The sequence below is a fragment of the Mustela nivalis genome (assembly GCF_964662115.1).
Source record: "Mustela nivalis genome assembly, chromosome: 9".
Lineage (NCBI taxonomy): Eukaryota > Metazoa > Chordata > Mammalia > Carnivora > Mustelidae > Mustela > Mustela nivalis.
Genome location: NC_139028.1, coordinates 104,494,142 through 104,511,617, shown reverse-complemented (window position 1 = coordinate 104,511,617; position 17,476 = coordinate 104,494,142). Strand labels below are relative to the sequence as shown.

The window sequence follows — 17,476 nt, the reverse complement described above, 5'->3', positions numbered from 1 at the left end:
CATGAGAGACACATGCATGGATTTGTGTCTCCCCTCCAAGCTACAGGTCCTCAGTGAGCATATGATGACCAACTAGGAGACCATCAGGAGAAATATTTTCACAGGCAGATAAACCCACTTTTGACAGAAACAGAGATACCACAGGTATGAGTGCCCATGCAGATGAGTTTCAGCCAAAGGTTTATATCATGCACAAATGGTCTATGACAATGGAGCCACACACAGACAGGCACACTGTGAAGACGACCGAAATGTTGCAAGGACAAAGCCTCTAGTACATGCCAACTGAAAGAAGAAGCCATATCCCTGTTACTTGTGATGATTTCATAGTACAGAGCTTTACAGATGGCTGCACAGATGCTCAGCAAAGACTTAAGTCACATACTCCCTGAAAGAGATGGTTTTTCATACAGCAAAGTGCCAAGTAGCATTTCATGGTGGGTGGGGTGGGGGCAATGTCATGGATGAATAACAGCAGATATATAGAAGGGATGAGTCACACAGGTAGAAAATGGAAGCAGTGTCCAAGGTCATGAAAGATGTCCTGTTGAATGAAAACACCTTTCATGGATAAAAGTTCTTAGTAGGCAAAAGTTGTAAGGTCTTCCTAAATTAATCTTCCTAAGTTGAATCTTCTTAAAAATAGTAATTGTTTTTCTTTTAACAACTAAACCATGATAAACTTATTGAAATTAATTTTAAGCTTATTTTAAATGTTAAATTTACATTTCTTATTTAAATGTAAACTAACAATTTTGTTTTATACTTGATTTGGAAATGTAAACATGCAAGACCATGCATAATTCTGAAAAAGGAGAGTGATGAGGAACTATTAGTCTTTTATATATCAAGGCAATTATATTACATATCAGTTGTAACATGAATAAAGAGACCAATTAAACAGAATTAAGTCCTGAATCAGATCCAAATATATATTGGTAGTTAAAATATAATAGTCAGGATTTTAAGTTAATGGTACAAAGAAAATTATACAAGTATTAAAAAAAAACTAAATTTTAGAAGAGTAATTAAAATTTTATCCCTCTTTTGCTCCATTATCAAATAAAATGCTTATGAAACAAAAGTTTTAATGTATGATATCCAACCTCAAAAATGTTTTATTTTTTAAAGAGTTTATTTACTTGACAGAGAATGAGGCAAAGAAAGAGAGAACACAGCAGGGGGAGTGGGAAAGGAAGAAGCAGGCTCCCCACTGGGCAAGGAGCCCCATGCAGGGCTCAATACAAAGACCCTGGAGATCATGACCTGAGCCAAAGGCAGATGATTAAGGGACTGAGCCAGCCAGATGCCCCAACCTCAAGAATGTGTTGTTGTTGTTTTAAATATTTTATTTATTTGACAGAAAGAGAGTTCACAAGTAGGCAGAGAGGCAGGCAGACAGGGAGGAAGGGAAGCAGACTTCTTCCTGAGCAGAGAGCTCAATTCAGGGCTCTATCTCAGGACCCTGGGATCATGACCTGAGTCAAAGACAGAGGCTTTAACCCACTGAGCCACCCCGGAACCCTTCAAAAATATTTTAAGAATTAAGTACTAAAATAAACTTGAAGAATATTTTGGTATGAATGAAAAGCCCTTAAAAGGATTCAGGACGCAGGATTCAGTCTATTGTTCTGTTCATCTATCTGATTATATTCTCTTTTTTCTTTTTTTTTCTTTCTTTTTGGGTTTGATTTTGGGTCTCTTCAGATTTGTTTAATGCATATTTCTCTGGGGTTGTTGTTTCCTTTTTAATACTTTCTTCTCTCATTTATCTATTCTTCTCTGGACAGAATGACAAGACAGAAAATCTCACCTCAAAAAAGAACAAGAGGAAGAACTGACTGCCAGGGTCCATATCAGTATGTACCTAAGTAAGATATCAGAACTAGAATTCAGAATAACAATTATAAAGATACTAGCTAGGATTGGGAGAAAAAAAAATAGAAGACACTAGAGCATCCCCTTCTGGAGAAATTAAAGAACTAAAATCTAACCAAGTTGAAATAAAAAAGGCTATTAATGAGATGTAATAAAACATGGAGGCTCTAATTGCTAGGATAAATGAGGCAGAATAAAGAATTAGCAATACAGAAGACAAAACGATGGAGAATAAAGAGTTCAGAAAAAAGAGACATAAATAACTACTAGATCACAAAGGGAGAATTCTAGGAAAAGGGACACCACAAAAGAAACAATATTTAAATAATTGGAATCTGAGATTAAAAAGATAAGAGAGAGGGAGGCAGAAGGTACATTGCAGCAAATTATATTGGAGAACTGCCCTAACCTGGGAACAGAAACAGGCATCCAAGTCCAGGAGGCATAGAGGAAGCTGCTTAAAATCTAAAAAAACAGGTCAACACCCTGACATATAATAATGAAACTTGCAAATCTCAGAGACAAGGAGAAAATCTTTCAAGTAGCTCAGGACAAGAGGTCTATAACATACAAGGGTAGAAATATTAGATTGACAGCTAACTCTCCAGAATCCTCACAGGCCACAAAGGACAGGCATGATATATCCAGGGTGCTAACCAAGAAAAATATGCAACCAAGAATACTTTATCCAGCTAGGGTGTCATTCAAAAGAGGAGTGATAAAAAGCTTCCAGGACAAACAAAAGCTGTAAGAATTTGTGATTACCAAATCAGCCCTACAGGAAATATTAAAAGGGACTTTCTGAGCAAAGGGAGAGCCCAAAAGTAACCAGAAAGGAATAGAGACAATATACAGAAATGGTGATGTTACAGGTAATACAATGGCACTAAATTCCTATCATTCAACAGTTACTATGAATGTAAATGGGCTAAATGCCACAATCAAAGGACATAGGATATGATATCAGTTGGATAAAAAAGCAAGACCCACAGATATGCTGTCTGTAAGAGAGTCATTTTTGGCCCAAAGACACCTTTGGATTTAAGATGAGGGGGTGGAAAAACATTTACCATGCTAATGGATATCAAAAGAAAGCTGAGGTGACAATCCTAACATCAGAAAAATTACATTTTAAACCAAAGAATGTAATTAGAGATGAGGAAGAACACTATCATAATTATAGACCCTTTGGTCTATCCAACAAGATGGTCTAACATCTGTAAATATTTATGCCCCTAACAAAGGAGCAGTCAATTATATAAGTAAAGAATTACAAAAGTAAAGAAACACATTGATACTAATACAATAATAGTGGGAGACTTTAATATCCCCCTCATTGAAATGGACAGATCATCTCAATGGAAGATCTACAAGGAAACAAGGTTTTGAATGACACAATGGACCAGATGGACTTCACAGATATATTCAGAATGTTCCATCCTAAAGCAACAAAATCCACATACTCCTCAAGTGCACATGGAGCATTCTCCAGAATACATTACATCCTGGGCCACAAATCAGGTCTCAACCAGTACCACAAGACCATGAACCTTCCCTGCATATTTTCAGACAACAGTGCTTTGAAACTAGAACTAAATCACAAGAGGAAATGTCAAAAGAACTCAAATACAAGAAATCTAAAGAGCATCCTACTAAAAAATGATTTGGTTAACCATGAAATTAAAGAAACATTAAAGGAAAAGTCATGGAAACAAATGAAAATGAAAACACAACTGTTCAAAACCTTGGTATTCAGCAAAGACAGTCCTAGGAGGGAGGTATGTCAGAACACATACCTTTCTCAAGAAACAAGAACAGTCTCAAACATACAACCTAACCTTAACACCTAAGGAGCTGGAGAAAGAACAGAAAAGAAAGCCTAAACCCAGCAGGAAAAGAGAAATAAGAAAGATTAGAGCAGGAATCAATGAAATAGAATCCAAAAGAACAGTAGTACAGATAACAAAACTAGGAGATGGTTCTCTGAAAGAATTGACAAGATTGATAAATCCTAGGTAAGATTTATCAAAAAGAAAAGAGAAAGGACTTAAATAAAATCATGAATGAAAGAGGAAAGATCACACCACACTGAAAAAATCCAAACAATTATAAGATCATATTATGAGCAATTATATGCCAAAAACCTAGGTAATCTGGAAGAAATGGATGCATTTCTAGAGACATATAAACTACCAAAACTTTTTGAGCATTTTATCCCATTGTGTAAGGCTAGCTTTTTAATTTAATTTCTATTACACATCAATCTTCCTTATAAAAACAGAAGTGTTACACGTTTTATTTTATATGTAAGGCAACAAAAATTTAATGAGCAAAACATTCCATGCATCATTAAATATCACAAATAATATAATAAAAAGAATTACTTTATTATTTTAAGATTTTTTTAATTCTTTATTTGAGAAAATCAGAGAGAAAGCAGGGTAAAGAGCAGAGGGAGAGAGACAAGCAGACTCCACACTGAGCAGGGAGCCTGACCCAGGGATCATGACCCTGAGATCACAACCTGAATCCAAACCAAGAGGAAGATGATTTAACCAACTGAGCCACCTTGGTGCCCAAAAGGAATTACCTTAAATGACATGAAAATAATGCTAGCTATCAGAAAAAAAAAAAAAAACTTGAAAATACAGACTTATTAAAGCTTAGTAAAACCATATAAAAATTTCCTCATTAATTTTTTTTATTTATTTATTTGACAGAGATCACAAGTAGACAGAGAGAGAGAGAGGGGGAAGCAGGTTCCCTTCTGAGCAGAGAGCCCGATGTGGGGCTCGATCCCAGGACCCTGAGATCATGACCTGAGCCGAAGGCAGAGGCTTTAACCACTGAGCCACCCAGGCACCCATCCTCACTAATTTTTATCTATTGTTGAATCCCTGCTCTAAAGGCATCACATCTTTAAATGAAGTCTTACAGGTATTATGAGCCTTACATTCTAGCAGGAATGGAAAGTGTTATTATAACATGATCATCTAGTTCATCTTTAATTATCATTAACTTAATTTCTTGGGAAAAAAATGGGAACTCAGAATTATTTTTTTAAATTTATTTTTTATTTATTTTCAGCATAACAGTATTCATTATTTTTGCACCACACCTAGTGCTCCATGCAATCCATGCCCTCTATAATCCCTACCACCTGGTACCCCAACCTCCCACCCCCCTGCCCCTTCAAAACCCTCAGATTCATTTTAAGAATACTTCTGCATTCTCAGAAAATGGGTCCAATTTAAAGGAATTCTCCTTGTGGTAGATAAAACACTTATCAACTAAAAGATATAACATTTCCACTCCAGAGATTCTTCATAGCATTTGTCATCTCAGAATTTCTCAGAGTGTAGATCAGTGGGTTCAGCATGGGGGTTATGACTGTAAAAAACACACCCAATGACTTATCAATGGGGAAGGTTTTAACAGGTCTTACATACATGAAAATACATGGAACAAAGAATAAGACCACCACAGTGATGTGGGAACCACAGGTCTGGAGAGCTTTCCACCTCCCTTCTGAACTAAAGTTCTTCAGAGAGTACAAGATGACACCATAAGAAATGAGCAAGAACACAAGCACAATAGTGCACATCATCCCTCCATTGGCCACCACTAACAGGCCAATGACATATGTGTCAGTACAAACCAATTTCATTAAGTGGTACATATCACAGGAAAAGTGGTCAATGATATTGGGACCACAGAATGGGAGCCCATAAATAGTGATAACTTGAATAACTGAATGCAGAAATTCTCCCACTCAGGACACTATCAGCAGCACAACACACCCACTGCCTCATGATCACCAAATAATGCAAGGGCTTACAGATGGCCACATAAGGTCATAGGCCATCGCCAACAGAAGACCTCTGAGCCACCAAAAAAGTGCTCTGTAAATAGCTGAATCATACAAAATTGGAAGGATATAGTATTTACTGCAAACAACAAATCTGAAATCAACCTGGGGCAAATGCAAGTGGAATAAGTGACATCCATAAAATACAAGTTAGCAAGAAACAAGTACATAGGTGACCCAAGGGTCTTACTGACAGCTATAGTCACCACAATGAGCACATTGCCCACCACAGTCAAAATATAGAAGAGCAAGAACATAACAAGAAGGACCTTCTGTTCCTTTGGATCTCGGCTGAGGCCCAAGAGGACAAAGTAAGTTACATTGTTTCGTGGGTCCATCTAGTCTGGATGGGAGTGACTTCTATTAGAGCCAGATGATCTACAAAACCCGAAAGAAAGCCTTTAAATGCATTATAAGGTAAATTTTTTATTGATTCATTCCATTAAAAGATTGTGTAAAATATTGTGGCAGGAGTACCTATTTGTGTCACAGACATTGTGATTTCCAAGTTGAACAAGTCATGATTTTCTACACTCAATGATAACATACATAATAATATTCAATGAAATAAGTGCCAATATAAAGATAGTCACACAATGCAAAGGTCAGTGGTTATGAATATATTAATCAAATAGCAAACAAAGAAGGCTTCCCAGAGGAAGAAGTCCTTCCTGGGATTTAAAGGAGAAGTGGAAGGACAAGAAGGCAAGGGATTCCATGAAAAGGTGCAGAGTTTATAAAGTCACAAAAGTGAAATACTCAAGATCCCTGGTAACTGGTACACTTCAATTGAGTGGAGCAAATTAGGAATGGAAAGTCACTGCCCTGGATTGTTTCTTCTCTCACTGAGACTTCTTTCTTAGAGTCTTTGGTTGGATATGCCCTCTTTCCTTGACCAGTAAACATGGAACCTTTCCAATGTTGGGTCTCTCCTTTAATTTTTAAACTTCATATATGTAGCATATCCAACTCTGAACATCTCCAACTGGATATTAATTCAGAAATTATAAAACTAAATTTTTAATTTTCAGCCACAAATGTAGGTATTTGCCATCTGACTAAATGCTTCCACCTTCCAAATCACTTCCCAGACAAGAAAGATCACTGTGCCTTTCTTGCTCTCATATCCCATATTGATACCTTTAACAAATCTTATTAGCCCCATTTGAAATAGATCACAAAGTCGGTTATTTCCCATCCCTCCCCACTTCTGGCCCACCACAGTAGACATCTGCATTGTCTCTTCCCTTTCATTCTGGCCTCCACTATTTTTTTTTTCTTCTAACATAGCCCAAATGATCCTGTTTAAATCTTATACTGATTTGATCAGTCCACTGCTCACAATATGTACAGTGGCTTCTACTCACTCACTCTCAATTTAATGAATCACATTTCATATTTAAAGTAATAGAAACTATAATCCCCATTCCATGTTTGAACAAAATGAGACTCTGAACATCTATTTTTCCCATGTTCACCAATTTTGAAGTGACAAAACTAGAATTGGAAACCAATTTTGCTTTATCTCAAAGTGATCTAACTTTTACATAATAAAGATACTCACACAATGGCAAAGCCTGGTTTCCAGTATTTACTTTTAGTCTTACCTTAGGAAGACAAGTCCATGCTCAAGGAACACTTTTTACTCACTCACTAGAACCTAGAATTCTTCTGTCATCCAGTTTGACAAGAGTAGACAGAAAGCTGCATTGTTATTTGAGGACATATTTTATTTCATTCAATTCTCTGCCCGTTCTCTCCGTGGAGTCTTCTGGTTATTCAGAAGGTTGTTTTTATTTATATTGTAGATTACTTCCTAAGAATTCCAGGTTCCACAGAGAAAAACAAAAATTTAGCACATTAGGATAATTTATATAAAAGAAAAGGAAATCCTATCCTTACATAAAATGAGAGCAACCAGACATTTCCAATGGAGATTTTTCTCAAGTAATTTCTTTCCTGCTAATTTCTGAAGAGGAAAATATCATTCAACTCTTTACTCATCTTCATTCTGTCTTTTGCTTAGCTCAGATTGGCTGACCTGGTATTTTTAAGAAACATTCTTGTGTTTTTCATTAGCTAATGCTTTAAACCTAACAGAAACCTCCTCAAAAATTTGTACCAGTTTTTAGGAACATGACATATTCTTCCCAATATGAGCAAGGAACACTGGACATATTATCCCTTCTAGCCACATTCCTCATTAAGTCTTAGAATAGGAAAGTGTCCAAGACTGATCCTTTCTTAATTAAATTCCTTAGGAATTTCCACAAAAAAAAAAAAAAAAAAAAACCTTAAAAAAAATATTTCTGTAAAGATACTAGGAGGCCAAATCACATATTTAGGGTCAGAAAGATGTAACATAAAAAAATAGCTTTAGAACCATTGTAAGACTACTGCCAGTCAGGAATAAAATTTTAGCCTAGTCATGCTGCGTTAGGGAAAAAAAAATTTCATGTATTTCCCCACTTGTCATAGCAAGTTTTTCTTTCCTTTCATTTATTACTAAATTTATCCTGCCTTAAAGATGATTAGATGTTCTAGATGTATGTTTATATATAAAATAACTATTAAACTATTAATTTCTTTAATTCAGAGCTCCAATATACTGCCAGAAACCATGCTATGAATGGGGACACAGTAATTAAGAAATAGTGGGGAAAATTATGCAAAAGTTCCTTCCTACCTGGACCTTATATTATTATAATGAGTTAGACAGCAAATATGATGACAATTTACTAAACTAAATATAAGCTTCACCAAGGCTTATACAGCAAGCAAGGTAGCAGAAAAAGCAGAAAAAGATGACAGGGAGAGCCTTTCTTCAAAGGTAATGTTTAAGCTGAGATATAAAGCTAGTAGCTACCATCAGAAACACTATTTTAGGTAGCAAAATTAAGTAAATATTCGAAGTAATGTGTTCTCACTTCATTGATACAATCACCTATATGTAGAAAGGTTAAAAATTTCACAGGGATTTTTATTCCAGTGCTATTGTGAAATGGAGTGGTGAGCATGGATACTGATCTTTTTCCTGACTATGGTGGGAAAGTTCTCAACCTTTCCATGCTGAGTTTGATGTTAGCTGTGGCTTGGTAATATATGGCCATTATTATATTAAAGTACATTCCTTCTATACCAAATTTGTTGAGAAGTTTTGTTTTGTTTTTGTTTTTTAACATGAAAGCATATTAAATTTCTGTCCTACAATTTAAAAATCCATAGGGGATTAAGAAAACAATTTATTTTACTAGAACATTGAAAAGAACAAAATACTTAAGAATAAGCTTAAACAAGGACCCAAAAGTCTTCTATGCTGAAAAACTGCACAGTGTTGTTGAAAGATATTCTAGAAGACACAAATAAAAGGAAGGAAAGACATTCGTGAATTTATATGGTTCATTCTACTAGGTTTTCAGTGTTAGCTAAAGTGATCTACAGATTCAAAACACTTCCTACTAAAATTAAAAAAAAAATAAAAAAAAGTTTTTTCCAGAAATAAAAAAATCCATCCTAAAATTCACGTGGAAACTCAAGGCATGCTAAGAAGCCAAAATAACCCTGGGGTAACAAACAAACAATTGGAGGACTTCCTGGTTCTAAAATTAACTACAAAAGTATGGTAATCAAAACACTACTTCACACCCAACAGGAGAGCAATGACCACAAAATGTAAAAATTGTAACACATGTAAGACAGCAAGACAGAGGAGAGATCAAAAACAACTCTCCATTGTTGCTGGGAATGCACAATGATGTAGCTGCTATGGAAAATGCATGGTACTTCCTAAAAAAATTAACAAAAAAAAATATATGAGCCACAATTCCACTTTGGGGTATATACACAAAATAATGGATATCACAGTCTCAAATAGGTATTTCTATACCCATTTTCATGTAGTAATGCAGAGGGGAGGGATTGCTGATTGCACAGAATAGTGAGAGGGAGTGGAACACACAGGAATACACACAAGAAGTAGACTTCCTCAAAGCCATTGGAATGGAAAATTAGAGTGGCTGATTTTGTTAAGTTTTTGAAACCAATGGGCGTCAAACACTGGAGTTTCAGAGGTCCCTGGGCTTGGCTAGGACAGAGATCTGAGGATGTTGCCCTACTCCTGTAGAAGAGGCAGGCAGGTAACCTGGCCAGACAGCACACTCTGAGGATCATGTAGAGGACATGGGAAGAGATTATTTTTACCTTTTAGTGCATATCTCTGAGAGGTTGAATTGCCTCTCTGGGGACAAAGACTCTGTGATGGGTCCGTGATCAAAGGAGCAAGACTGATACAAAGCGAAGATCAAGCAAAGCTTTATTTCATGCCAAGCATCGAGAATCAAACCAACTGGTCGGGGCCACCTCTTATGGAGAGGGCGAACACCCCCAGCCTCACAGACTAACTTTTATAGAGCAAAGGCCATGTGGTTGAGCCAGGCCATACACAGGTGGCCAATGAGATTGCAACACACAAAGAAAGCTGCACAGTCATGTTAGGTCACACATGGGTGGCCAATTGAATTATAATTCAATCCATAGAAGCTATTTGAACAAGCCTATCACCTTGGTCAGAATTGGCACCCAAAAGGCACCCAAAAGGTGGGGCCCACACTTGTTGGTAGCTAGGGAGACAGTATGTGTGCTCTAATGATTGGATGTCTCCACCTGGCCCGACTCATCCCTGCATTTGGGCTCTGTTATCTCCACCTGACTTCACCCACCCTTGTATTTGGGCTCTGTTATCTCTACTTGACCTGACCTTCCTTTTGTATTTGAGCTCTGTTATGTGGGACTGGTCGACCATATTTTACTACATAAACAACAAAAGAGCTGTTCAACCGAGATGGAGTCGCTCTGGCTAAACAGGCCTTTATACTCCGCAGGCTACATTTCCTTTCTCCACCCATAAGCAAAGGCACAGAGACACCTGCTAGATGTGGCTAAACTGGACACTGGCCCATTAGCCTGCATTTCTCCAAATCCCATGCCCATGCATTATATCATAATTGCCCTCCCGAATTAAACCTGCAAGAGTCTCAGCACAGTGAGACCATCCTCCAGAAGACAAATGAAGGTTCCCACCACTCCAGGTCCTAAAAGTGTAGAACTTTAAAAGACAGAAAGCTTGGCCGGGTTAGAGCAAAGATGAAATGTGCTGCTTAAGGCAGGCAAGCAACCCAGAGACGGTGTGAAATGAGAGAGATAGAAAACACTGGGACACATGAAGGAAAATAGTTACTCCTCTTAATGTGCTTTTGTGAGAGCAGCAAGCATGGACTCCCCTTCTTGGGGAAAAGAGCTTGCTAGTGCCATTTCCCTCCCTCACCCTTCAGCATTGACCAGCTTCAGTAAACAGCACATTGCCAGAACTGGCTGCCTAAACTGCTTATACCAAGTCTCCTCCTCTGTACTCTGCCAGTAATACTTTTCCTGGGTAAGTGTAACTAAGGACTAGTGCAGCAGGTCCCTTCCCCAGAAGACCCCCAGAAACCCCTGCATTCACCATGTCTATTGACCACAGAGTTCTTCAAAGTTTCACTTATAGTGGAAATATGTTCAGGTCTCCTTTAACAAGCAGACCAGATCTTATCTAGTTAAAACTCACCACACTCTGACCAAGGACCAAACAGTCCCCTCTGTAAGCAAATAGAACCTTTACATACAATTGACCTGAGAAACAGAGCAGCCAAAACACAGTAGCAGAGTACATGCAACACACTTCAAAAACACTTCTTGAAGCACTAGACCCTGGCCATTATTTGACCTCTTCTACTTAAAGGCATTACTCTCAGGAGCAGGAAACATAACAGACTTTCCTAACACAGAGAAGAAGCAGAGACCTAGTCAAAATGCCAAGATGGGGAAATTCATCTCAAAAGAAAGAACAAGAAAATGTCATAGCCAGGGATCTAATTGAAACAGATATAAGTAACAGGCCTGATGCAAACTTTAAAACAATGATCATAAGGATATTAGCTGGGCTTGGAGAAAAGCAGAGAAGACATGAGGGAGACCCTTACCACAGAGATTAAAGAGCTAATTAACCATCAAGCTGAAATGGAAAATGCAGTAACTGAGATTCACAACTGGCTGCATGTAATGGCCACAAGAATGGAAGAAGCAGAGACATGAATAAGTGATATAGAAGACAGAATTATGGAAGATAATGAAAGAATAAAAGAAAGAAAAAGAAAAATGTTTGGATGAATGGGACTCATAAGAGTCCCAGAAGAAGAAGAGAAAGAAATGTAACAGAAGGTTTATTTGAGAAAATTATAGCTGAAAAGTTCCCTAATCTAGGGACAGAAACAGACAGCCAAAGTCAGAAGACACAGAGAACCTCCATCTAAACAAAAGCAGGCCAACGCTGAGATATTGCAGTTATATTTGTAAAATATTGAGATAAAGAATAATCCTAAAAGCAATGAGACAAAAGAAGTCCCTAACTGACAATTGGAGGGGCAATAAGGTTAACAGCAGTGCTCTCCACAGAAGTTTGACAAGACAGAAGAGAGGGAAATGTTATATTCACCATGATGAATGGGGAAAATCTGCAGCCATGAATACTCTATCCAGCAAGGTAATCATTCAAAACAGAAGAAGAGATAAAGACTTTCCCAGACAAACACCAAAGCAGTTAATGACCACTAAACCAGCATGTGAGAAATATTAAAGGAGACACTTTGACTGGGAAAGAAAGACCAAAAGAGACAAAAACTAAACAAAACTAAAGAAACAGAAGAAATTTTCATAAACAATGACAAAATAAGAAATAAAATAGCATAATACATACCTATCAATAATTACTCTGAATGTAAATGGAGTAAATGTTCCAAACAAAAGACATAAGGTGTCACATGGATTAACAACAGAACAAAACTAAACAAACAAAAATACCCATAAGACCCATATATATACTGTTTACAAGAGACTCCTCTTAAACCAAAAGACACCTCCAGATTCAAAGTAAAAAGACAGAGAAGTATTTACATGCTAATGGACATCGAAAGAAAGCTAAATTAGCTATCCTTATATCAGATAAATAGATTTTAAATCAAAGACTGTAACAAGACAACAAAGTCACTACACCATACTAAAGGGGTATATCCAACAAGAAGATGTAATGACTCTAAATATTTATGCCTCCAACTTAGGAACAGTCAAATATGTAAACCAATCAATAGCAAAATTAAAGAAACTCATTGATGATGATATGGTAGTAGTAGAGGACTTTAACACCCCATTCACAGCAAAGGAAGGATCATCTAAGCAGAAAATCAACAAGGAAACAAAGGGGCCTTGAATGACACACTGGACCAGAAGGATATCACAGATATATTCAGAGCATTCCATCTTAAAGCAGAAGAATACACGTTCTTCTTGAGTGCATAAGGATCATTCTCCAGAATAAATCACATACTGGGTCACAAATCAGGCCTCAACTGATACAATAGGACTGAGGTCATACAGTGCATATTTTCAGACCACAATGCTAGGAAAACAGAAGTCAACCACAAGAACAAATTTGGAAAGACCACAAATACATGGAGGTTAAAGAACATCCTACTGAAGAACAAATAGAACAACTAGGAAATTAAAGAAGAATTCAACAAATACATGGAAGCAAATGAAACTGAAAACACAACAGTTCAAAACCTTTGGGATGCAGCAAAGGTGATCCTAACAGAGAAGTATGTAGCAATACAGGCCTTCTACAAGGAGCAAGAAAAGTCTCAAATACACAATATAACCATATAGCTAAAAGAGCTAGAAACAACAGCAAATAAAGCTTAAATCGAGCAAGAGAAGAATAAAAATAAAGATTAGAGTAGAAATCAATGATACAGAAATAAAACAAAACAAAATAAAACAATAACACCAAAACGGCACTTGCCTAAGGCCCAAAGAGAAGGTATGTGAAATTAATGTTTAATGAATGTGGAATTTCACTTTGGGAAAATGAAAAAGCTCTGGTGGTGGATGGTGCTGGTGCCTGCATTACAAATGTCAATTAATTTATTTAATCATCCTAACAATGTGAATTGACTCAATACCACTGAAACTATGCACATACAAATGATTAAAACTTCAGTTTTGGTTATTTGGATTTTACTACGTTAGAAACTACACCTAAAAACTAAGTTGAGGGGAGCCTGGGTGGCTCAGTGGGTTAAAGCCTCTGCCTTTGGCTCAAGTCATGATTCCTAGGATCAAGCCCCACATCAGGCTCTCTGCTTTGCAGGGGGTCTGCTTTTCCCTCACTCTCTGCCTACTTGCATTCTCTGTCTGTCAAATAAATAAATAAGTAAAATCTTAAAAAATGAAAAATAAGAAATAAAAAAAAATAAAAATAAAAACTTAGTTGACTGCATTAAGAGGTGCAAGCTGTCATCATAAACTACATCACAATGACTAGAGTATATGCACAAATCATTGGCTTTAAACATACACCTGTATAAAAAGTAGTTTTGCCATCTAACAGCAAAACTGTTAAATTAAAATCTCCAAATCTTTACCCTGACAATCTGCTTTGGTTGTAAGGACAAAGTTTTTAGTACATGTCACCTGAAATAGAAAGCCATATCCCTGTCACTCATAATGATTTCATTGTACGGGGGTTTGCAAATGGCAACATGGATGCTCAACAAAGACTTCAGTCCCACGCTTCCTGAAAGAGGTGTTTTTTCTTACAACAAAAGGGCCAAACAGCATTTTAAGTGGATGAAGATGGATGAAGAACAGCAGATATCTAGATGGGATGAGTTTCAAAGTCAGAAAATGGAAGCAATACCCAAGGTCATGAAATATGACTTGTTGAATGAAAAGACCCACTCATGGATAACAGTTCTTATTACTAGAAAGCTTCCTAAATTAGGGATGTCTGGGTAGCTCAGTCGGTTAAGCATCTGCCTTCAGTTCAGGTCATGATTCCAGGGTCCTGGAACTGAGCCCTACATCAGGTTCCCTGCTCAGTGGAGAGTCGACTTCTCCCTCTCTGTCTGCCCCTTCCCCCATTTGTGCTCCCTGAAACTCTCTCCCTCTCAAAATAAATAAACTTTAAAAAAAACTCTTCTTAAATTAATCCTAAAGTCAATCTCCTAAAAATAATACATGACTTGTTTTGTGACTAAACTATTCTAAACTTCTTTTAACTTATCAAGTTATTTTAATGTTAAACTTATTTATCATATTTCAATGTAAATTTATTATTTTATTTTAAACTTGTTTTTGAAAGGTAATATGGAAGAATAGACATTAATCTGAAAAAGAATAGTAATGGGAGACTGCTCATCTCATGATGTATGTGATAATGTATATAAAACAAATGGGTTATATATAAGTTAAAATAAATTTAAAATAGTTTAGATATAAAACAAAAGTCAGTTATTATTTTTAACAAGATTCAATTTAAGAAGATTAATTTAGGAAGACTTAGTTTTCCAGTACTGAGAACTGTTATCCATGAGCAGGTCTTTTCATTCAACAAGTCATCTTTTATGACCTTGGGAATTGCTTCCATTTTCTGCCTGTGTGAGTTATGCCTTCGAGATATCTGCTGTTCTTCATCTAAGACCTCTGAAATAATGCTTGGCATTTTTCTGTAAGAAAAACCATCTCTTTCAGGAAGTGCATGACTTAAGTCGTCACTGAGAATCCATGTGGTCCATCTACAAACCTATGTGTAACACAAATATGTTATATATGAAAGCAATAATATTGTGTATCAGTAGGGACATGAGCAAAGAGATGAATGAAACAGGAGTCCTGATCTGGATCCAAATAAAAATATGACTTTAGAATATAATACTCAGGATTCAGGTCAATGGCAAAATGAAAAGTATGCAAATATTAAAAAAAAGACTGAAATTTAGAAAACTGACTATTCCTCCATACATCTTCAACTCCTATATCAAAAAGTTTCAGATGGATCTAAAATTTTAATGTAAATTATACAACCTCAAAAATGCTTTAAAAATTAGCTGCTGAATTGTGGAACACTGAAAAGAAATTTTTTAAAAAGAAAATTAAAAATAATAATTCCTGAAAAACGGTTTAAGAATAGCTTGGTATAAGTGAAGTGGGAAAATCTTTTAAAGATAACAACCTAAAACAACATTAAATAGTAAATCTTAAGAACATTTTTTGCATGCCAAAAGGATTCTACAAACTATACAAAAGCTAAAAACACATCACAAGCCAGAAAGATAATTGCTGCATACCCAACAATAAAGGGATCCTTCCCTCAGAATGTAATCAATCATAAAAATCACTATGGAAAATATCAATGATTGAATGAAATATGTAAAAGAGCATTAATAGGTGATTCACAGAAAAAGGAATATAAGTCATATTAAAAATAAACTCGACAATATGAAAAAGATTTCATATTAATGAGATTATTTTCTACCATAATATTTATCAGGTATGGTTTATTGAGAATGTGGACACAAATACCCTCACAGACTATGAGAAGCAGTTTAGCTACTAATACAATCTCAAGCATGATAGTTTGACGAAAACTATGAATACTCATATTTAACTATCTTATCATTGTTTCAAATACATAGATCAACAATTTCACTCCTAAGAACTCATACTTGCACATGTTCACAAACACATACTTATTGTAAAAAAAAAAATTGTAGGAAAAGGTTAGTAAAAACATGAACAGAAATGAATACATTTATTATTTTAGTAAATGTTTATAAATCAGTAATATGGAGTACATGAAAAACTAAGAGATCTTATGGACTAGTGTGGAGTATCTTCAAAATGTTGCAAGAGATTTCACTTATATGTGGAATTCAAAAAAAGAAAAGAAAAAGAAAAAAAAAAAACAGTGAAACAAACAAAACCCAGAAATGTACTCATACATACAGAGAACAAACTGGTCATTGCCAGAACAGAAGGGGATGAAGGGATAAGCAAAAATAGGTGAAGGGGATGAAAAGCACAAAGTTTCAGTGATTAAATATGTCACAAGAATGAAAAAGACAGCACAGGAAACACAGTCAAAAACAATGTAGCAACTTTGTATGGTAACACATTAAAACGACACTTATCATTAAAAGCATCTCTTAATGTACAGGATTGTTGACTCACTATGCTATATTCCTGAAACTACTGTAATGTTGAATGATAACTATACTTCAGTTAAAAACATAGAAATAAGCAAAACTATGCCAACTTAAAGGTGTATTTTTTAAAAAAGAAGTTGCATAATAAAGGCAAACATTTAAATACACAGAGAAAAAAATACATACATGTATTTAAATCAAAATGCATTTGGGAAGTTTTTACCTCATGAGTCTTTAACAGATCAAGACTAACTCGGCAAGAGGAATAGAGACCACACTGAGAGAGAAGTAGGTAATTTATTCAACATTGTTTCCAGTTGTACAGGATCTGCTCTTGTACTGCTTACTATTGTCCATCACACTTCAATTTTTCTTATGAAAACACTTATTTTATATCTAAGGCAGCAGAAATTTAATATACAAGACAGTCTATACATCATTAAATAATATAAAGACTATAATAAAAAGATTACCTTAAATAACAAGAATCGAATTAAAAATAATACACATCTCAGAAAACAAATTTTAAAACATAACTTAATTAAAAATTATTGTAATCATATAAAAATCTCCTCACTAATTCATTACCCATTATTAACTCCTTGAGATAAAAGCATTACACCTTTCTAATAAAGTGATCAACAAGACACTGTAG

The 17,476-nt window shown here is 35.8% G+C and overlaps 1 pseudogene across 1 annotated transcript in view; it reads right to left on the bottom strand.

Annotated features, from left to right (window-relative positions):
* Positions 1-5,164: 5,164 nt before the first annotated feature.
* The window catches only part of LOC309840355 (olfactory receptor 4C15-like), a 65,694-nt pseudogene continuing 53,382 nt past the window's right edge, over positions 5,165-17,476 (bottom strand). The window contains exon 2 of the transcript in view: positions 5,165-5,411. The product of the transcript in view is annotated as an olfactory receptor 4C15-like (transcript). The remainder of the gene's footprint in view (positions 5,412-17,476) is intronic.